General features: G+C 38.5%; 1 long non-coding RNA gene across 1 annotated transcript in view; it reads left to right on the top strand.

Annotated features, from left to right (window-relative positions):
• Window positions 1-22,247, top strand: part of LOC128294092 (uncharacterized) — a 90,840-nt gene extending 68,593 nt beyond the window's left edge. Inside the window, exons 2-3 of the long non-coding RNA XR_008284332.1 lie at window positions 21,073-21,114; window positions 22,001-22,247. This is a non-coding gene — a long non-coding RNA (uncharacterized LOC128294092). The remainder of the gene's footprint in view (window positions 1-21,072; window positions 21,115-22,000) is intronic.
• Window positions 22,248-22,676: the final 429 nt, after the last annotated feature.

Below are 22,676 nucleotides of genomic sequence, written 5' to 3'. Positions count from 1 at the left end.
GGACGATATGCATGTGTTTGAATGTTTTTGAATTGGTTGAAATTTTATGGCTCGGTTCTGTATGTATATTTACGTTTTAGTCTGGTAATACCCTGTATCAGTCCCGACGTTGGACACGAATAAGAAATGTTACAGTTGAGCAGCCAAATAAACCATTATCCATATTTTTTTTATAAACCATTTTTTATGAAACATGTAGTGTAAATTTGCGTTAATAATAACCTATTAGCTTTTTTTGCTAATTTTTTTTCATTTTAATATGCTAAAATAAAATTTTTACAGTTGTCATCGTACTAGTGCCTTGTTATATTTTTTTCATTTTAATGAGAGCTTATAAACTATGTTAGCTTTGTTTTATTTTTTTATAACATTAAATTATTATAGTATATATACAGGGGCATAGTTAGGGGCTGGCATGGCCCCGGCCTCCCTAAAATATAAAATTGTATTTTAGGCCTTTAAAATTTTATTAAAATTTTAAATTAGTAAAAATAAAATTGTACTTTGGCCCCTAAAATTATAAAAATTTGATTTAATCCTTTACAAATTATAAAAATATAAATTATAAAAATTAAAATTTCATCCAACCCCTAAAAAAATTTACGGCTTCGTCCTCAGATATATATTGTTTTTCTTAATCGTGTGATGCAAAGATTTAATTGTATAAATCAATTAAAATAATATTAAAATCATTTTATAATTGTGTATAGATTTCATGTAATATTAATAATGACTTTAAATTATTTTTAATGTCTTTATAGATGTTCGATTCAATATTTTATTTGATAAATATATTATGATCTTTATAAATTATTATGTTTATTAAAATAATTATGATTGAAAAAATTATTTATAATATGATCTTTATGTTGACAAAATAATTTGTTGTCGATCAAATGTATAAACATAATTACAAATATAATATGGCATATACAATTTATAAATTTTAATATTAAAATATTTTTAAAATTAAATTTATTTATTAAAAGTTTTAAATTTTAATATTTAAATAATATATGAACTAAATTTTATTACCACGTTTGATAATTTTTTATAATTAATTATTTTCAGAATAATTTTAATATTACGAGTAAATTTAACCATGTATAGTTAAAGCATTATTTAAAAGTTAAAAAATTTAATTCCAAATGTTTTATTCCATTATTCTTCAATATGTAAAATATTATCTTAAACTAATTTATTACATCCAAAATAAAAATATATATACCCAGTCTCAAATTCTTGAAAGCAAAATATTTTCTGTGTAACGCCTCAATTTTCGGGAATTCTGTGAATGTTGACATAGGTTTAATTATGTTAGTGGGCCTCTAGAAGGCCCAAGCTTAAGATAGAACCCGGCAATTTTAGTTAATTTTTGTTCCATAAGAATAAGGGGGTGAAATTATGAAATAGAACCTATGTGAAAATGTTTGAAAATGCTATAGGCTAAATTGAAGTGGCCAAATAAATAGGAGTGCAAAATAGGAGGATTTGCATGACAAACCTCCCATTTTACATGAAGTGGCCAGCCATCATGTTGTTGTAGACAATATGAGCACTTGATATTCATAATTCATGGTACAAATTGATAATGGGTTAGGTAAATGTTCCATGATAATGGATTAGGTAAATATTCCATGATAATGGGTTAGGTAAATGTTCCATGATAATGGTTTAGGTAAATGTTCCAAGATGGGAATTTCATGTCTTTTGTATTAAAGAATTAAATGGATGAAATATGAAATTTTATTAAAAAAAAAAGGGGTGAAAAGAACAAAGTTTTGTCCATCTTTGTTCATCATAGCCTAAAGTTAGAGAAGAGAAAGGAGAGGAGAAAGCTCTTGAATGTTCGGTCACTTGGAGAAGAAAAATTGAAGGTAAGTTCATGGTAGTTTGCTTTTATTTTGAGGTTCATGAGTTCTTCTTGATTCTACCTTAACTCTTGAAGCATATTTTGGTTTTTAGTTGTGCTATGAGCATTTGGTCATGAATTAAAGTGAAGGAAATGGTTGTTGTTTCATGTTCTTTTGATGAAAAATGGAAGATAGGTGAAGTTGAGCCAAACAAATGAACATGCATGTGCCTTAGATGCTAAAGGGAAAAATCGGCTAACATGTTGTGCTTTAAAATGATGAAAAGGAGATTATACTTAAGTAAAATCATAGATATGTGATGATTGATTGGTGATATACATGTTTAAATAACATGCATACAAGTTATGTGTGAAAGAGTGAATTTGGTAATAAATCTGCTTGGGATAGCAGCAATAATGTGACTTTGGAAAATCACCATAAATTGTGGGAGATGAATTAGAAGCTGAATAAATTATGTAATTAAAGCTTGTTGAGTCTAGATTCAAATGAAATAAACGAGAACATATTTTGAATTTCGTACAATGAGAAATTTGATTCGTAATGAAGAGTGGTCAGATTAGTCAAACAGTGAAACATGGGAAACTTTAAGAAAAATCTGGTATTGATTGGCCATACCAAAAATTCTGAAAATTTTATGGATAGAATATATATGAGTCTATTTTCAGGAAAAATTAACGGCACTTGATTTGGAGTTTCGTAGCTCCAGTTATAAATAATTTAGTGACTGTTGCTCAGGAAGACAGCTTGCAGTGAAATTATGATTATGTGGTAAACATTGACAAAAATTTGTTAATGAGTTGCTTATTGTTTTCTTATAAGCTTACTATGATCTGTAGGTGTGGTTGGCCGAATATTGTAAGGGGTTAATACGTAGTTCGTATTTGAATAGTTAGATTAATGTGTTAGTAATCCAATTGTAGGCAGTTCGTGTGTGGATCTCGTCAGCATATCGTCGCAAACAGGTGTGTAACTAACACCCTCTTTCTTAGTCTAGATCGGCAAAAGTCGAAAATCTGAAACGCTGAAAATCGGTATTTTGTAGATTTGCGAGTGTGCGAATGCTCGTGAGGTAAATCGATTAATGTTTTTGGTAAGCTGCAATGTTTGGACTGTAAAGTGCATGATTTCTGTGCCCTCGATATTTTTGGGCTTAATGGGCCAAAATTAGAATGATGGGCCAACGAGCCCAATTCAGTAAGAACCCTCGGTACGTGATTCTGTAGTACGTGAAAGGTAGGAATATGCATGAAAAACCCTAAAATAGATAAATTACTGAAATACCTTTAAAAGTGGAAAATTTACAGTTTTACCCCTAGGAGATAAAATACTGAAATACCCCTAGGGTTAAATTAACTTAAATGCATGTTTGACTGTTGTTATTTACTGCATGTCATGTTGTTATTATCTGATGCATGGGATTGGGATATTGATGGAGGAAGTATTGAAAATGGCTTGTCACGTACTGGAGGCTTTGCCTCAATTTACTATTAACTGAGCAGCAAGGCTGCAACTGTGGAGTGTTGGGCTGTGTGGGTTGAGCTATTCCCCACATGGAGTGTAGGGTTGGTACGGGTGGAGTGTAGTGGTTGGTGGGTTGAGAAGTCTCCCCAAATGGGCTTGCATATGTTATTGATGTTGCATGTATTTTGAAATGGGCATATGGGCCATACTGTTATCTGAATAAGAAGCTAAGGCCCAGTTTATTGTAATCTGAAAAGGGCTCTGGTCGAGCACCACTGTTACCTGAATGGGCTTAGGCCCAATAGGCTTGAGCTGACTTGGGCTTTGAATGGGTTTTCCTTACACACTGAGTTTCCCCAAACTCACCCCTTTTATTTTCATCCACGCAGAAATCCCCAACCATAGTGGGCTTGGAGTCGTGAGGGAATTGAGTGGCCACCGCTCGAAAGTTTGGTTTTCTTCGTGAACTGGACATCCTATTATTTACGTTGAGGTTTGGGTTTTTAAATGTAATAAGGCCACTTAATTATTTTTGATGGTTTGAATATGTATTACTAAGATAGGTATTACTTATTTTAACTGTTGAAATTGGATAGCTTTAGGGCGCGTTTTCAAAAAAGAAAAAAAAAACAACAATTGATTTCAAAATAACACGACAACAAGCAAAGCTTCCGCAATGAAAGTATTTTCCAAAATTAATCACTTTTCCTAAAAATGACTTAATCAAAGCGGTTTCCTAGAAATATACATGACGTTAAGGTGTGGCAATGGCGGTGTGCATGTCTAGGATTGGATCCGGAAGGAGCTTGGTACTTAAGTAGTCCGATAGACTCACCTCCTCTTTTCCGGTTTCCTACTTGGTGCACAGCTTCCATTCACTTTAACCTATAATGAAATTATCTTTTAAAACACTAAGTAGGTTTTTCTGGATCAACAATATAAAATGTTTTGAACGCTTCGATATGGCATGTCGGATCCGGCCATAACGTCTGGGCCGGGTTTTGGGTGTTACATTTAGTGGTATCAGAGCCTAGGTTGCAACAACTCGGCTGTGGAATGGGTTTACAAAAACAAAGATTTTCGAAAGCAAAAATTTTATAAAGAATGCGAAAAACTCGATTTTCAAAATTTAAATCTTTAGAAGGTGGCATTCCGAATCTCCGGCTCAAGTCTGTGAGTATTACTCTGAACTCTTCTGAATATTTTTCTGACTTATCTGTCTGTACTGAAATCCTGCTAGGATACTCTAGATAGGATGATACTGAAACCATAGAAAAATCTGATAAGAGACTGAAACTGTAGCTAGACTTCAATTCTGCGAAAACAAACTCGAACTCATCATCGATTCATAAAACATCTGTAATAAACACTGGAATATTAATTGATGCATAAAAATTCATAATTAAGATAATACGATATGAGTACAAGAGGCCGTGGACGAAGCCGAGGAAGTGCTCGAGCGAGATCTTCGTCTTCGGGACATATGCCAGCGGTGGATGCACCGGTACCACCGGCAACAGAGGTAGAGTCTCATGACCGCGGTGCCGAGGATGATGCCCTGTCACAGGAAATCCTTCGTGTTCTGGAAAGGGTTACCGAGGCAAGTATGGGCAATGGAGTTCGGGGATCTATTTCTGAACGACTTCGGGCTAACGGAGCAAAGATCTTTAGGGGCGTGTCTGGTATAGCCCCGAATGTGGCGGAATATTGGTTGGACGCCACAGAACGGATTATGGACAACTTGGACTGCTTTGAGGAGATTGTGAGTGAGGTATCTGTACTAAGTCCTTTGGGTTACTCGGTTAGGGTAGACAAACTGTATAGGGATGTACCCTTAGAAACTCAAGGTAGGATTTTCCCTGGAGATCTGATGCAGTTACCTTTTAGAGAGTTTGATCTCATTTTGGGAATGGACTGGCTTGTTAAGCATAAGGCGACCCTGGATTGTGCTACTAAACGAATGGTGTTAAGGACCATAAAGGATGAGGAGGTTATAGTGATAGGTGAGCAAAGGGATTATTTGTCCAATGTGGTGTCGGCTTTAAGAGCCAAAAAGTGGATCGGAAAGGTTGTGAGGCCTATTTGGCATTTGTAAGTCAGTCAGAAGAGGAGGGACTGACAGTGGATAAGGTTAGGACCGTAAAGGAGTTCCAAGATGTTTTTTCGGAGGAGCTTCCAAGATTGCCTCCGAACCGAGAAGTTGAGTTTGGAATAGATTTGTTGCCTGGAACGGTACCAGTGTCTATCGCACCGTATAGAATGGCACTGAAGGAGTTGGTAGAGCTAAAGGCACAAATTCAAGAGTTGTTGGATAGAGGCTTCATTAGGCCAAGCGTGTCTCCATGGGGAGCACCGGTGCTATTCGTGAAAAAGAAGGATGGTACGATGCGGATGTGCATTGATTATCGCTAGTTGAACAAACTGACGATTAAGAATAAGTATCCACTGCCAAGGATTGACGATCTATTCGACCAGCTTAGAGGAGCTTCTGTATTTTCCAAGATTGACCTTCGATCTGGATATCATCAGTTAAGGGTCAAGCAGGCAGATATCCATAAGACAGCATTCAGGACTCGGTATGGTCATTACAAGTTTCTGGTTATGCCATTTGGACTGACGAACGCTCCTGCAGCGTTTATGGATATGATGAATCGTGTGTTATAACCATTTTTAGATCAGTTCGTAGTCGTCTTTATTAACGATATCCTGGTATATTCTGAAACTGAAGCGAAACATGATGAGCATCTCCGTATAGTGCTGCGAGTGTTAAGGGAGAAGGAACTCTTTGCGAAGTTCAACAAGTGTGAATTTTGGTTGAGGGAGATAACCTTCTTAGGACATGTGGTCTCTGCCGAAGGGATTAAGGTGGACCCTCGAAATATTGAAGCAATTTTGGAGTGGAAGCCACCTAGGACGGTGTCGAAAATTCGAAGCTTCCTAGGGTTGGTAGGATACTACAGAAGGTTTGTGGAAGGTTTTTCTATGATGGCAGCACCTCTGACAAAACTCATAAGGAAATGGGTACTGTTTGTATGGACTGAGACCCAGCAGGAGGCTTTTGAGAAGTTGAAGAAAGTTCTGACTGAAGCACCTGTGTTAATTCAGCCAGAGTCTGGGAAGGATTTTACTGTGTACAGTGACACATCACATGTAGGCTTGGGCTGCGTGTTAATGCAGGAGGGTAAGGTGGTTGCATACGTATCACGACAACTTAAACCTCAAGAAGGGAACTATCTTACTCATGATTTGGAGTTGGCGGTAGTGATATTTGCACTTAAGATTTGGAGACATTACTTGTACGGGGAGAGGTGTATTTTATACACAGACCACAAGAGTCTAAAGTATTTGTTGACTCAGAAGGAGCAGGACCTTAAGCAAAGGAGATGGATTGAGTTGCTTAAGGATTATGACTGTTCGATCGAGTGTCACCCAGGCAAGGCTAATGTGGTAGCCGATGCTTTAAGTCGTAGAATCAGATTCGATCCGAGAGCAATGTTTGCTCGTTTGAGTCTGTCGATGATGGCGCTTTGTTGGTGAATTGCAAGTAAGGCTTACATGGGTGGACCAGATTAAGGAAAAGCAGTTGGAAGATGAGTCTTTGGTTGCTCGTTTTCAACAAGTGAAGGAAAGGGAAACTTCTGAGTTCGGTTTAAATGGTGATGGAGTTCTGTGTTTCCGAGGAAGAATTTGTGTTCGAGGACTCGATTTAAGGCGCACAATATTGAAGGAAGCTCATGGGGACTATGTGCCATGCATCCCGGAGGAATAAGTTGTATCACGACTTGCGAGAATTGTACTGGTGGCACGGACTTAGCGAGAAGTAACGAGTTTGTAGGAAAATGTCGACATGCCAACAAGTGAAAGCCGAGCATCAATTACCTTCAAGTCATTCTTGTGATGCCTTTAAAACGACCCTAGTCGGAATATGGTTTCGGGACCAGAAAACCGAGGCATAAAAATAATTTGATATTTATTTTGATGCCTATAATATGTTAACTCATGTGTGACATTTTGATGCTTTAATTTAGAGTTATAAATGTGAATTTCACTAGAAAGGACCTAATAGAAAACTTTGAAAGTATGATGGGGGAATGTGTGATGAGTAATTAAAGCATGCATGCAAAACAATGGCCTTGCATGTCAAATACCCCTCTTTTTACAAGTGATGGCCGACCATGACAAAGAAATATGGGCAAAACATGTCATAGACATGTTTTGTTGGTGAATCATGGGTGAAAAAAAATAAATTAATGAGCATGGGTAATAAAGAAATGGAAAAAGAAAAAAATGGTCTCATGCATGGCCCATTGCCGTGTATTGAGGAAGAGAAAAGAAAAAAATTTGTTCATCCATTTTTCATTCTCTCTTGACCGAAAATACTAGAGGGAAGGAGGAATTTTGCTTCATGCTTGGTTTGGAAGAGGATTAGGAAGAGGTTTGGCTATACTTGCATCAAGATTAAGGTATGTTTGAGGTTGTGCCATGAGATTCATGCATGTTTTTAGTTGATAGCTTGATGCTCTTGTTAGCCCATGGTTCAAACCTTTGTTATATCATGGGGATGGTATTTGGCCAAGGTGGATTTTGTGTTAATGCCATTGCATGTTAAATATGAAGCTTGCTAATGATATATGTGATGGTGGATTGATGGCTCTTGGACTTTCTTTTTAGTATTTTTGAGTAAGACATTAAGTTCTTTGTTTAATCATGACCAAAATTATGGTGTTGTGATGTATTCGGCCATGGTACATCCAAAAGTGTGATTTATGCTCATTGCATGGAAAGTAAGATTTGTGTTTTGAAATTATGTTCATGTTTAGTTACAATCAACTTGAGATTCGGCTCTAGCATATATATATGTATATATGTTTGTACATGATGTATTGGTATGACATATATACTATTTCAAGGTGTATATTTGCTTGTGATGATGTTTCGGTTATGAAGTAAATGAGAGATGTGTATTGAGCTACGATTAGTTAGTAAAATGTATGCTGTTTCTGTGTGGTATTAAGTGTATAATTGGCCTCAACATGGACATGCATATTCGGCCACATGAGGGGAAATTGGTGTGCATGCATTCGGTTAGAGGCAAGCATATTGATGCCTATTCTTGGCTTAGAAAATTCGGCTAAGAGGAATATTAACTAATGTGTTGAGTTCGATTCATGATTTCGTACACATGCGACTTTGATGCCTAATGAGTATATATATTGGCTAAGTACCTTGTATTCCTCTTCGATGCTCAATGATTAAATCGATTTATTTGTTAAATTAAGCTCAAGAGCAAAGGAACTAGATCCGACAAAGGGAAGGAAAAAGTGGTCGAATAGCCATTGAAATCGTTCAACGACATCCTAGGTAAGTTCTTGAGTAATAGAGCTTAAATTCGAATCGATTAGATCATGTTTAAAGCAAATTAAAATCATGCTCTTTGTGTGTGGCTATCGAGTCGAAATTGCAAGTGTGAAAAGTGCCTTGTGTTTGAGTTTTGCTAATGAAAATGAAATACTGAATGTGTCATAATTTATTGATAATTGTGCTCGGTTATTGAATGATGTCCTGCTAAGTCCCAAGGCTTTGTGCTAAGTGACTATATCCGGACTAGGATCCGAAGGCATTCGTATGCGAGTTAATAAATCGGGCTAAGCCCAAGGCATTTGTGCAAGTTACTAAACCCGGGTTAAGTCCGAAGGCATTCGTGCGAGTCACTATAACCGGGCTTCGTCCCGAAGGAATTTGAGCGAGTCGTTATATCCGGTTAAATTCCGAAGGTACGTGATTCAAGAATGAGCGATCTTGCTGTAAAATTTTCAGTTAATACGCTTGAAAAATTCCAGCAATGAGGTATGTTCGTATGTGTTTGAATTAGTTGATTTCCTTCGAATAATATTCGCTCAGTCGAGTAATGAGTTTCCGGTATTTGGCTAAGATGATCCCTTATGTATGAACATAGGGGTTGGAATGTGAAATGAGTAGGATATTGAGAATTTGTGCATATGAAACTATCCGTTAGCTTTATGAATGCTATGCTTTTGTTGTGCTAGAATTTCTTGCTCAAACTTACTAAGCATAAATTGCTTATTCCGTTTTCTCTGTTTCTTTGTTTATAGATTTTGGCTCGTCAGCTATCGGACTCGGGATTTTTGGAAGTCGAAGTCTCCCACACCATCAAAGCCCCCATTTTGGTACAATTTTGGTTGAACTTTGAAATGGCATGTATAGGACTACCCTTTTGTTGAAGGTCATGTACCTTTCGGTTTTGTGTAAACTTGGATAGCCATGCGAAAATGGCTTATATACGTTTTTAGCATAGTACTATAATCGTTTGTATGTTGATCATTATGAGGTATGGAATGGTTTTGAAACGATTAGCCATTGGAATGGTTAATCATGATCACACTTTGTGCTATGTATGCAAAAAGGGCCAATTGAATCATGGAAATCATGAAATAGGTAAAGCCTACCTTAAAGGCAGATGCTGACAGCAGCAGTGATGTGGATGTGAAAAATCACTAAAAATAGTAGGAATAGTATTAAATAGTGAATAAATTATGAAAATGGACCTTGATGAATCTACTTTCATATGGAAGAAACGAAACGGTCATATGAGTTATATGTTAAGAGATATTTAAGTTCTCGTGAAACAGGGCCAGAACTGTTTCTGGATCCCCTGTTTCGAATTTGGAAATTCATTTTAAATTAACCAGAGATAATTAGGAGTCATGCCATATATGTATAGATTCCTCTCTGAGTCTAGTTTCTATAGAAACAAACGGCATCAGTATTGAATCCCTGTACAGGGAGATATCTAATTCGTAATGCGTGAAGGTCAGAGTAGTCAAACCCTGGATTAGGGGAGACCTTAACTAATAAACTGTACTAATTGGCCCGACCAAAAATTCTAGAAAAAAATCTGTAGATGAACATATGAGTCTAGTTTCAGGGAAAAATTACGAAACAAATTTTTGAGCTTTGAAACTCAAGATATGATTTTTAAGGAGACAGTGACACAGTGACCAGCTAGTCTAGAAATTTCTAAATGGACTGTGAAAATAGTTAAGTCTGTGTGCACGTTGTGTCCGATTCCGGTAACGGACTCGGGTACGGGGTGTTACAATTTTATTGGTATCAGAGCTACGGTTTAGTCAATTCTAGGACTACCGTAATACGTTTGGGTCTAGCTATACATGCCATTTTGTGATAAATTGATAGTGTGGTGATTTCTGACATTTGAATTTGTGTTTATTTATTGTAATGGATCCCGATCCCAACCGAGCGATAGCTGATGATGTGAAGAGTGTGGCGCCTGCTCCCGCACAAGGGACAGCGCCGGTGGACTCTCAACCTATTGCTAGCAATCCGAATGATGAGGCTAGGCAAGCCTTTTATAGCGTGATAAATGATTGGTTCAACCAATACATTCGAACTAATACGGCTGCTCCACAACCTCCATTCCCGACTCATACAACCCCGCACCTACAATGCCTCCGAGAATCGACCAAATAAGGTCGAATAAGCCCCAGCTTGATGTAATCCGAAAACATGGGGCTACTGAATTTAAAGCTACGGATAGCGACGATGCCGAGCAAGCTGAATTTTGGTTGGACAACACTATCCGCATTTCGATGAGCTAACTTGTACACCGATGAATGCCTAAAGTGTACTATCTCCTTGCTACGTGATTCGCCTACTATTGATGGTGTACTCGACTTACAGCACCGAGAGCAAGTAACTTGGGAGTTTTTCCAAACTGAGTTTCGGAAAAAGTATATCAGTCAGAGATTTATGGATCAAAAACGGAAGGAATTTCTCGAACTTAAACAAGGTTCCATGTCGGTTACCGACTATGAACGAAAATTTGTGAGGCTCAGCCGGTACGCGCGGGAATGCATTTCTTCAGAAGCTGTGATGTGTAAACGCTTCGAAGATGGACTGAATGATGATATAAAGCTGTATGTTGGCATTTTGGAAATCCGAGAGTTTGTGGCTCTTGTCGAGCGAGCGTGCAAAGCCGAGGAGCTCAGTATGGAGAAAAGAAAAGTGAAGTGGGAGCAAGGGAGTTTCAGAAGAGGTCTTGGGAAGCCCTTCCCACGATCATCAAAGAAATTTAGAGATGGCTTAGGCGGTCTAGAGACACTTGGGCTTTTCTAGATGAGATCGCGATCGACCCCTGTGACCACACGAGTCACTTCGATCGCCATGGTGGAAATGATCGTCGAGAGAGAACGGAGTGCCGATGTTGTGGCAAATGGCATTCGAAGTTGTAGATTCCATGACCGCCTCGTTACAAGTGCGGATCGCTTGACCACTTCATTAAAGATTGCCCGAGGTTGTCTCGAGCAGAATGTAGATCGAGTGGGAAATCGGGTGCTACCACTACTCGAGGTAGACCGTCTAGAAATACGGGCAATGCTAGTGGTGGTCAGAGAGGATCTAGAGATGTTACGACCAGATCCGAGGCTCGCGCTCCTGCTAGGGCTTATGCTATACGCGCACGCGAGGATACTTCCTCTCCAGATGTTATTACCGGTACTTTCACTCTTTTTGATACTAATGTGATTGCTTTGATTGACCCTGGTTCTACTCATTCTTATATATGCGAAACCTTAGCATCCAAAGAAGACTTTACCTATTGAGTCTCATGAGTTTGTAATTTGGGTGTCAAATCCTTGGGTCGTTACGTCTTTGTCGACAAAGTGTGTAAGAAATGTCCCTAGTAATTGAGGTTCTGTTTTCCGCGGACTTGATGCTTTTGCCGTTCGATGAATTTGATGTTATTCTTGGGTTGGATTGGTTGACCGTGCATGATGCGGTTGTGAATTGCAAAAGCAAGACTATTGATTTGAGGTGCGCAAATAACGAGATGATCCTAGTTGAGTCTACGGACTTAAAGGGGTTGCCAGCTGTAATATCATCAATGTTGGCCCAAAAATATGTAAGAAAGGGGTGCGAAGCATACCTTGCATATGTACTTGATGATAAGGAGTTAGAAATAAAACCCAAATCTGTGTCGGTGGTTTGTGATTACCCGGATGTTTTTCCCGAAGAATTACCGGGTTTGCCACCTGCTCGGGAGATAGAGTTTGGTATTGAGCTTGTACCTGGGACCACACCGATTTCGATAGCTCCGTATCGTATGGCACCAACGAAACTAAAGGAGTTGAAAGCTCAGTTGCAAGAGTTGGTGGATAGAGGTTTTGCTCGCCTCGAGTTTTTCACCTTGGGGTGCACCAGTGTTGTTTGTGAAAAGAAAGACGGAACCATGAGGTTGTGCATCGACTATCGCCGCCTTAATAAGGTGACAATAAAGAACAAATATTCGTTATCACAGATCGATGATTTGTTCGATCAACTGAAGGAGCCTCGGTGTTCTCAAAATAGATTTGAGATCGGGCTATTATCGCCATGAATTCGAGATTCAGATATACCCAAACGCCTTGAACGAGATATGGTCACTACGAGTTCTTAGTGATGCCGCTTGGGCTCACTAATGCCCTGCGGTATTTATGGATTTGATGAATCGGATCTTCGACCGTATTTGGATCGGTTCGTAGTTGTGTTCATTGACGACATCTTGGTCTATTCAAGAGATGAGACCGAACATGCGAGCACCGAGATTAGTGTTGCAAATTTTACGGATAAGCGGTTATATGCTAAGTTCAGCAAGTATGAGTTCGGTTAAGAGAGGTTAGCTTCTTGGGTCATGTGGTATCTCAGATCGGTATTCGAGTCGATTCGAGCAAAATTTCAGCCATACTTAACTAAAAGCCTCAGAAACATTACGAGGTTCGAGCTTTTTGGGACTTGCTTAGGTTACTACCGACGGTTTGTAAAAGGATTCTCGATGATAGCCACACCCATGACGAAACCGCTTGTAAAGATGTCAAGTTCGAATGGACGGAAAAGTGTCAAAAAGTTTCGATCAATTGAAAACTCATTTGACGGAAGCTCCAGATTAGTGCAGCCCGAATCGGCAAAGAGTTTGTCATCTATAGTGACGCATCCCTACTTGGGTTAGGGTTGCGTATTGATGCAAGAAGGTCGAGTTGTGGCCTATCGCCGAGACAATTAAAGCCACATGAGAAAAATTATCCGACCCATGATCTCGAATTGGTCGCCATCGATTCGCCTTTAAAGATATGGCGATATTACTTATTTGGTGAGAAGTGCCATGTGTATTCGAATCACAAAAGTCTCAAATATTTGATGACTCAAAGAGACTTAAATCTGCGACAAAGACGTTGGCTCGAGTTGTTAAAAGATTATGAGCTTGTCATTGATTATCACCCGGGAAAGGCTAATGTGGTTGCAGACGCCTTAAGTCGAAAATCACGGTTTGCTTTACGAGCGATGAATGTACACTTATCCATTCTACCCGACAATGTGTTAGTAGCCGAATTAAAGGCCAAACCATTAATGACTCATCAAATTCGTGAAGCTCAGAAAGTTGACGATGAGTTGGTTGCAAAACGGGCTGAGTGTGTTCCGAACAAGGAATCGGAGTTTCAAATTGATGATGACGATTGTTTGAGGTTCAGAAGCCGTCTGTGTGTTCCAAAGAATTCGGAACTTATTTCGATAATTCTGAACGAAGCCCATTGTAGCCGAATGGCAATCCACCCGGGGAGTACGAAGATGTACAACGATTTGAAACGTCGGTTTTGGTGGCATGGTATGAAACGAGACATCTCCGACTTTGTTTCGAGATGTTTAATATGTCAAAAGTGAAAGCGGAACATCAAGTGCCTTGAGATTACTTCACCGATTACGATACCCGAGTGGAAATGGGATCGAGTCACAATGGACTTTGTGTCCGGACTGCCATTGTCAGCAAGTAAGAAGGATGCGATTTGGGTTGTTGTTGATAGACTGACTAAGTCAGCTCACTTTATCCCTGTGTGTATGGATTTTTCATTGGATAAACTAGCTGAATTGTACGTTCCTCAGATTGTAAAATTACACGGGGTACCGATTTCTGTTGTGCCGGATAGAGATCCGAGGTTCACCTCGCGATTTTGGAAGAAATTGCAAGAAGCTTTGGGTACCAAGTTACATTTCAGCACCGCCTTTCACCCTCAAACCGATGGTCCATCCGAGCGGATAATTCAGATACTTGAGGATATGTTAAGATGTTGCATCCTCGAATTCAGTGGTTCATGGGAACGGTATCTACCTTTGATTGAATTAGCTTACAACAATAGCTTTCAATCAAGTATTAAGATGGCGCCTTACGAGGCTTTGTATGGGCGTAAATGCCGTACACCATTGTTTTGGATCGAGCTCGGTGAAAACAAAATTTTCGGAGTGGATTTGATTAAAGATACTGAACAGAAAGTAAAGGTAATCCGTGAAAGTCTGAAGGCGCCACGATCATCGTAAATCGTCGCGATTTGAAACGAAAGGACATTGAGTATCGTGGGAGATAAAGTGTTTCTTAAAGTTTCGCCTTGGAAAAAGATACTCAGATTCGGCCGTAAGGGCAAGTTGAGCCGAGATTCATTGGGCGCATTTAAATCTCCGAACGAGTTGGCCCGATTCGCGTATCGCTTGATTTTGCCCCGAACTCGAAAAGATTCACAACGTCTTCCATGTTTCAATGCTTCGACGCTATAGATCTGATCCATTGCACGTAATTAGTCCATCAGAGGTTGAAATTCAAGCCGATATGAGTTATGAAGAAGAACCGATTCGTATCCTAGCTCGTGAAGTAAAAGAGTTGCGAAACAAAAGGGTTCCGCTAGTGAAAGTATTATGGCTCAAACACGGAATAGAAGAAGCTACTTGGGAACCCGAGAACTCTATGAAAGAGCGATACCCAAATCTATTTACCGGTAAGATTTTCGGGGACAAAAATTTCTTAAGTGGGGGAGAGTTGTGACAGCCTTAAAACGACCCTAGTCGGAATGTGGTTTCGGGACCAGAAAAACCGAGGCATAAAAATAATTTGATATTTATTTTGATGCCTATAATATGTGTTAACTCATGTGTGACATTTTTGATGCTTTAATTTAGAGTTATAAATGTGAATTTCACTAGAAAGGACTTAGTAGAAAACTTTGAAAGTATGATGGGGGAATGTGTGATGAGTAATTAAAGCATGCATGCAAAACAATGGCCTTGCATGTCAAATACCCTCTTTTACAAGTGATGGCCGGCCATGACAAAGAATATGGGCAAAACATGTCATAGACATGTTTTGTTGGTGAATCATGGGTGAAAAAAATAAATTAATGAGCATGGGTAATAAAGAAATGGAAATGAAAAAATGGTCTCATGCATGCCCCATTGCTGTGTATTGAGGAAGAGAAAAGAAAAAATTTGTTCATCCATTTTTCATTCTCTCTTGACCGAAAATACTAGAGGGAAGGAGGAATTTTGCTTCATGCTTGGTTTGGAAGAGGATTAGGAAGAGGTTTGGCTATACTTGCATCAAGATTAAGGTATGTTTGAGGTTGTGCCATGAGATTCATGCATGTTTTAGTTGATAGCTTGATGCTCTTGTTAGCCCATGGTTCAAACCTTTGTTATATCATGGGGATGGTATTTGGCCAAGGTGGATTTTGTGTTAATGCCATTGCATGTTAAATATGAAGCTTGCTAATGATATATGTGATGGTGGATTGATGGCTCTTGGACTTTCTTTTTAGTATTTTGAGTAAGACATTAAGTTCTTTGTTTAATCATGACCAAAATTATGGTGTTGTGATGTATTCGCCATGGTACATCCAAAAGTGTGATTTATGCTCATTGCATGGAAAGTAAGATTTGTGTTTTGAAATTATGTTCATGTTTAGTTACAATCAACTTGAGATTCGGCTCTAGCATATATATATGTATATATGTTTGTACATGATGTATTGGTATGACATATATACTATTTCAAGGTGTATATTTGCTTGTGATGATGTTTCGTTATGAAGTAAATGAGAGATGTGTATTGAGCTACGATTAGTTAGTAAAATGTATGCTGTTTCTGTGGTATTAAGTGTATAATTGGCCTCAACATGGACATGCATATTCGCCACATGAGGGGAAATTGGTGTGCATGCATTCGGTTAGAGGCAAGCATATTGATGCCTATTCTTGGCTTAGAAAATTGCTAAGAGGAATATTAAATAATGTGTTGAGTTCGATTCATGATTTCGTACACATGCGACTTTGATGCCTAATGAGTATATATATTGGCTAAGTACCTTGTATTCCTCTTCGATGCTCAAATGATTAAATCGATTTATTTGTTAAATTAAGCTCAAGAGCAAAGGGAACTAGATCCGACAAAGGGAAGGAAAAAGTGGTCGAATAGCCATTGAAATCGCTCGACGACATCCTAGGTAAGTTCTTGAGTAATAGAGCTTAAATTCGAATCGATTAGATCATGTTTAAAGCAAATTAAAATCATGCTCTTTGTGTGTGGCTATCGTTTAAATTGCAAGTGTGAAAAGTGCCTTGTGTTTGAGTTTTGCTAATGAAATTGAAATACTGAATGTGTCATAATTTATTGATAATTGTGCTCGGTTATTGAATGATGTCCGGCTAAGTCCCAAGGCTTTGTGCTAAGTGACTATACCCGGACTAGGATCCAAGGCATTCGTGCGAAGTTAATAAATCGGGCTAAGCCCAAGGCATTTGTGCAAGTTACTAAACCCGGGTTAAGTCCCGAAGGCATTCGTGCGAGTCACTATAACCGGGCTTCGTCCCGAAGGCATTTGAGCGAGTCGTTATATCCGGTTAAATTCTGAAGGTACGTGATTCGAGAATGAGCGATCTTGCTGTAAAATTTTCAGTTAATACACTTGAAAAATTCCAGCAATGAGGTATGTTCGTATGTGCTTGAATTAGTTGATTTCCTTCGAATAATATTCACTCAGTCGAGTAATGAGTTTCCGGTATTTGGCTAAGATGATCCCTTATGTATGAACATAGGGGTTGGAATGTGAAATGAGTAGGATATTGAGAATTTGTGCATATGAAATTATCCGTTAGCTTTATGAATGCTATGCTTTTGTTGTGCTGAATTTCTTGCTCAAACTTACTAAGCCTAAATTGCTTATTCCGCTTTCTCTGTTTCTTTGTTTATAGATTTTGGCTCGTCACCTATCGACTCGGATTTTTGGAAGTCGAAGTCTCCCACACTATCAAAGCCCCATTTTGGTACAATTTTGGTTGAACTTTGAAATGGCATGTATAGGACTACCCTTTTGTTGAAGGTCATGTACCTTTCGGTTTTGTGTAAACTTGGATAGCCATGCGAAAATGGCTTATATACGTTTTTAGCATAGTACTATAATCGTTTGTATGTTGATCATTATGAGGTATGGAATGGTTTTGAAACGATTAGCCATTGGAATGGTTAATCATGATCACACTTTGTGCTATGTATGCAAAAAGGGCCAATTGAATCATGGAAATCATGAAATAGGTAAAGCCTACCTTAAAGGCAGATGCTGACAGCAGCAGTGATGTGGATGTGAAAAATCACTAAAAATAGTAGGAATGGTATTAAATAGTGAATAAATTATTCAAATGAACCTTGATGAATCTACTTTCATATGGAAGAAACAAAACGGCCATATGAGTTATATGTTAAGAGATATTTAAGTTCTTGTGAAACAGGGCCAGAACGGTTTCTGGATCCCCTGTTCCGACTTTGGAAATTCATTTTAAATTAACCAGAGATAATTAGGAGTCATGCCATATATGTATAGATTCCTCTCTGAGTGTAGTTTCTATAGAAACAAATGGCATCAGTATTGAAGCCCTGTACAGGGAGATAACTAATTCGTAATGCGTGAAGGTCAGAGTAGTCGAGCCCTGGATTAGGGGAGACTTTAACTAATAAACTGTATTAATTGGCCCAACAAAAAATTCTGGAAAAAAATCTGTAGATGGACATATGAGTCTAGTTTCAGGGAAAAATTACGAAACAAATTTTTGAGCTTTGAAACTCAAGATATGATTTTTAAGGCGACAGTGACACAGTGACCAGCTAGTCTGGAAATTTCTAAATGGACTGTGAAAATAGTTAAGTCTGTGTGCACCTTGTGTCGATTCCGGTAACGGACTCGGGTACGGGGTGTTACAGTTACAGCCGGTAAAGATACCAATTTGGAAGTGGGAGAGGGTAACCATGGACTTTGTGAGTGGTTTGCCTTTGACACCATCAAAGAAAGACTCGGTGTGGGTGATTGTGGATAGGTTGACCAAATCAGCCCATTTCATACCTGTACGTACTGACTTTTCGCTTCAAAAGCTAGCCAAGCTGTATGTGGCAGAGATTGTACAACTTCATGGAGTCCCAGTTTCAATTATTTATGATCGGGATTCCAGATTCACATCTCGATTTTGGAAAAAGTTGCATGAGGCGTTGGGGACGCGATTGAACTTTAGTACGGCTTTCCATCCCCAAACTGATGGTCAGTCAGAGAGGGTTATTCAGATTCTGGAGGACATGTTGAGGGGATGCGTGATTGACTTTCGAGGTAGTTGGGAGGATTACTTGCCGTTGGCAGAATTTGCATAATAACAGCTACCAAAGTAGTATTGGAATGGCACCGTATGAAGCATCAGATGGACGAATGTGTCGTACACCTAGTTGTTGGACCGAACTAGGAGAGCGACAAGTTCTTGGACCAGAGTTGGTAGCTGATACTGAGGATAAGGTCAGAATAATTAGGGACCGATTAAGAGAAGCATCTGATAGGAAAAAGTCGTATGCAGATTTGAAGCGTAAGGAGATTGAGTACTCAGTAGGTGATATGGTCTTCTTAAAGGTTTCTCATTGGAAGAAGATATTAAGGTTTGGTAAGAAGGGCAAGTTGAGTCCGCAGTTCATTGGGCCTTATCGGGTTTTGAAGCAAGTAGGCCCAGTGGCTTATTAGTTGGAATTGCCTTCAGAGTTAGACAGGATTCACGATGTTTTTCACGTCTCCATGTTAAGGCGTTATCGTTCCGACCCTGCTCATGTCCTGCCAGTTGCAGAAATTGAAGTTCAGACTGATTTGACCTTTGAGGAGGAGCCTATGCAAATATTGGCTCGAGATGTTAAGGTTCTCAGAAGGAAATCTGTCCCGTTAGTGAAAGTACTTTGGCGTAATCATGGAAGGGAAGAAGCTACTTGGGAATCAGAAGAGACTATGCATCAACAATACCCTCAACTAGTTGGATCAGGTAAATTTCGAGGACGAAATTTCTTTAAGGAGGGTAGAGTTGTAACGCCCCAATTTTCGGGAATTCTGTGAATGTTGGCATAGGTTTAATTATGTTAGTGGGCCTCTAGAAGGCCCAAGCTTAAGATAGAACCCGACAATTTTAGTTAATTTTTGTTCCATAAGAAAAATGGGTGAAATTATGAAATAGAACCTATGTGAAAATGTTTGAAACTGCTATAGGCTAAATTGAAGTGGCCAAATAAATAGGAGTGCAAAATAGGAGGATTTGCATGACAAACCTCCCATTTTACATGAAGTGGCCAGCCATCATGTTGTTGTAGACAATATGAGCACTTGATATCCATAATTCATGGTACAAATTGATAATGGGTTAGGTAAATGTTCCATGATAATGGATTAGGTAAATATTCCATGATAATGGGTTAGGTAAATGTTCCATGATAATGGTTTAGGTAAATGTTCCAAGATGGGAATTTCATGTCTTTTGTATTAAAGAATTAAATAGATGAAATATGAAATTTTATTAAAAAAAAAGGGTGAAAAGAACAAAGTTTTGTCCATCTTTGTTCATCATAGCCTAAAGTTAGAGAAGAGAAAGGAGAGGAGAAAGCTCTTGAATGTTCGGTCACTTGGGGAAGAAAAATTGAAGGTAAGTTCATGGTAGTTTGCTTTTATTTTGAGGTTCATGAGTTCTTCTTGATTCTACCTTAACTCTTGAAGCATATTTTGGTTTTTAGTTGTGCTATGAGCATTTGGTCATGAATTAAAATGAAGGAAATGGTTGTTGTTTCATGTTCTTTTGATGACAAATGGAAGATAGGTGAAGTTGAGCCAAACAAATGAACATGCATGTGCCTTAGATGCTAAAGGGAAAAATCGGCTAACATGTTGTGCTTTAAAATGATGAAAAGGAGATTATACTTAAGTAAAATCATAGATATGTGATGATTGATTGGTGATATACATGTTTAAATAACATGCATGCAAGTTATGTGTGGAAGAGTGAATTTGGTAATAAATCTGCTTGGGACAGCAGTAATAATGTTACTTTGGAAAATCACCATAAACTGTGGGAAACGAATTAGAAGCTGAACAAATTATGTAATTAAAGCTTATTGAGTCTAGTTTCAAATGAAATAAACGAGAACATATTTTGAATTCTGTACAATGAGAAATTTGATTCGTAATGAAGAGTGGTCATATTAGTCAAACAGTGAAATATGAGAAATTTTAAGAAAATCTGGTATTGATTGGCCATACCAAAAATTCTGAAAATTTTATGGATAGAAGATATATGAGTCTATTTTCAGGGAAAATTAACGGCACTTGATTTGAATTTTCATAGCTCCAGTTATAAATAATATAGTGACTGTTACTCAGGAAGACAGCTTGCAGTGAAATTATGATTATGTGGTAAACATTGACAAAAATTTGTTAATGAGTTGCTTATTGTTTTCTTATTAGCTTACTATGATCTGTAGGTGTGGTTGGCCGAATATTATAAGGGGTTAATACGTAGTTCGTATTTGAATAGTTAGATTAATGTGTTAGTAATCCAATTGTAGGCAGTTCATGTGTGGATCTCGTCAGGATATCGTCGCAAATAGGTGTGTAACTAACACCCTCTTTCTTAGTCTAGATAGGCAAAAGTCAAAAATCCGAAATGCCGAAAACCGGTATTTTGTAGATTTGCGAGTGTGCGAATGCTCGTGAGGTAAATCGATTAATGTTTTTGGTAAGCTGCAATGTTTGGACTGTAAAGTGCATGATTTCTGTGCTCTCGATATTTTTGGGCTTAATGGGCCAAAATTGGAATGATGGGCCAACGAGCCCAATTTGGTAAGAACCCTCGGTACGTGATTCTGTAGTACGTGAAAGGTAGGAATATGCATGAAAAGCCCTAAAATAGATAAATTACTGAAATACCTTTAAAAGTGAAAAATTTACAGTTTTACCCCTAAGAGATAAATTACCGAAATACCCCTAGGGTTAAATTGACTTAAATGCATGTTTGACCGTTGTTATTTACTGCATGCCATGTTGTTATTATCTGATGCATGGGATTGGGATATTGATGGAGGAACTACTGAAAGTGGCTTGTCCACGTACTAGAGGCTTTGCCTCAATTTATCGTTAATCGAGCAAAGAAGGTCAAAATCAGAGTGTTGGGCTGTGTGGGTTGAGCTATTCCCCACATGGAGTGTAGGGTTGGTATGGGTGGAGTGTAGTGGTTGGTGGGTTGAGTAGTCTCCCCAAATGGGCTTGCATATGTTATTGATGTTGCATGTATTTTGAAATGGGCCTATGGGCCATACTGTTATCTGAATAAGGGTCTAAGGCCCAGTTTATTGTAATTTGAAAAGGGCTCGTCCAAGACCATGCATTACTGAATGGGCTTAGGCCCAATAGGCTTGAGCTGACTTGGGCTTTGAATGGGTTTTCCTTACACACTGAGTTTCCCCAAACTCACCCCTTTTATTTTCATCTGCGCAGGAAATCCCCAACCATAGTGGGCTTGGAGCTGTGAGGGAATTCGGAGTGGCCACCCGTTCTGAATGTTTGGTTTTCTTCTGGTGAATTGGGCATCCTATTATTTACATTGAGGTTTGGGTTTTTAAATGTAATAAGGCCGCTTAATTATTTTTGATGGTTTTAATATGTATTACTAAGATAGGTATTACTTATTTTAACTGTTGAAATTGGATAGCTTTAGGGCGCGTTTTCAAAAAAGAAAAAAAAACAACAATTGATTTCAAAATAACACGACAACAAGCAAAGCTTCCGCAATGAAAGTATTTTCCAAAATTAATCACTTTTCCTAAAAATGACTTAATCAAATCGGTTTCCTAGAAAGATACATGACGTTAAGGTATGGCAATGGCGGTGTGCATGTCTAGGATTGGATCCGAAGGGAGCTTGGTACTTAAGTAGTCCGATAGACTCACCTCCTCTTTTCCGGTTTCCTACCTGGTGCACAGCTTCCATTCACTTTAACCTATAATGAAATTATCTTTTAAAACACTAAGTAGGTTTTTCTAGATCAACAATATAAAATGTTTTGAACGCTTCGATGTGGCATGTCGGATCCGGCCATAACGTCTGGCCGGGTTTGGGGTGTTACATTCTGAATGGATCTTCCCTTAATGCTTTTAAGGGTGGTAACTCCTCG

The sequence above is a fragment of the Gossypium arboreum genome, chromosome 1, assembly GCF_025698485.1.
Source record: "Gossypium arboreum isolate Shixiya-1 chromosome 1, ASM2569848v2, whole genome shotgun sequence".
In the NCBI taxonomy this organism is placed as follows: domain Eukaryota; kingdom Viridiplantae; phylum Streptophyta; class Magnoliopsida; order Malvales; family Malvaceae; genus Gossypium; species Gossypium arboreum.
The sequence above is the reverse complement of the archived record's forward strand: the minus strand, read 5'-3'. Positions and strand labels throughout refer to the sequence as shown.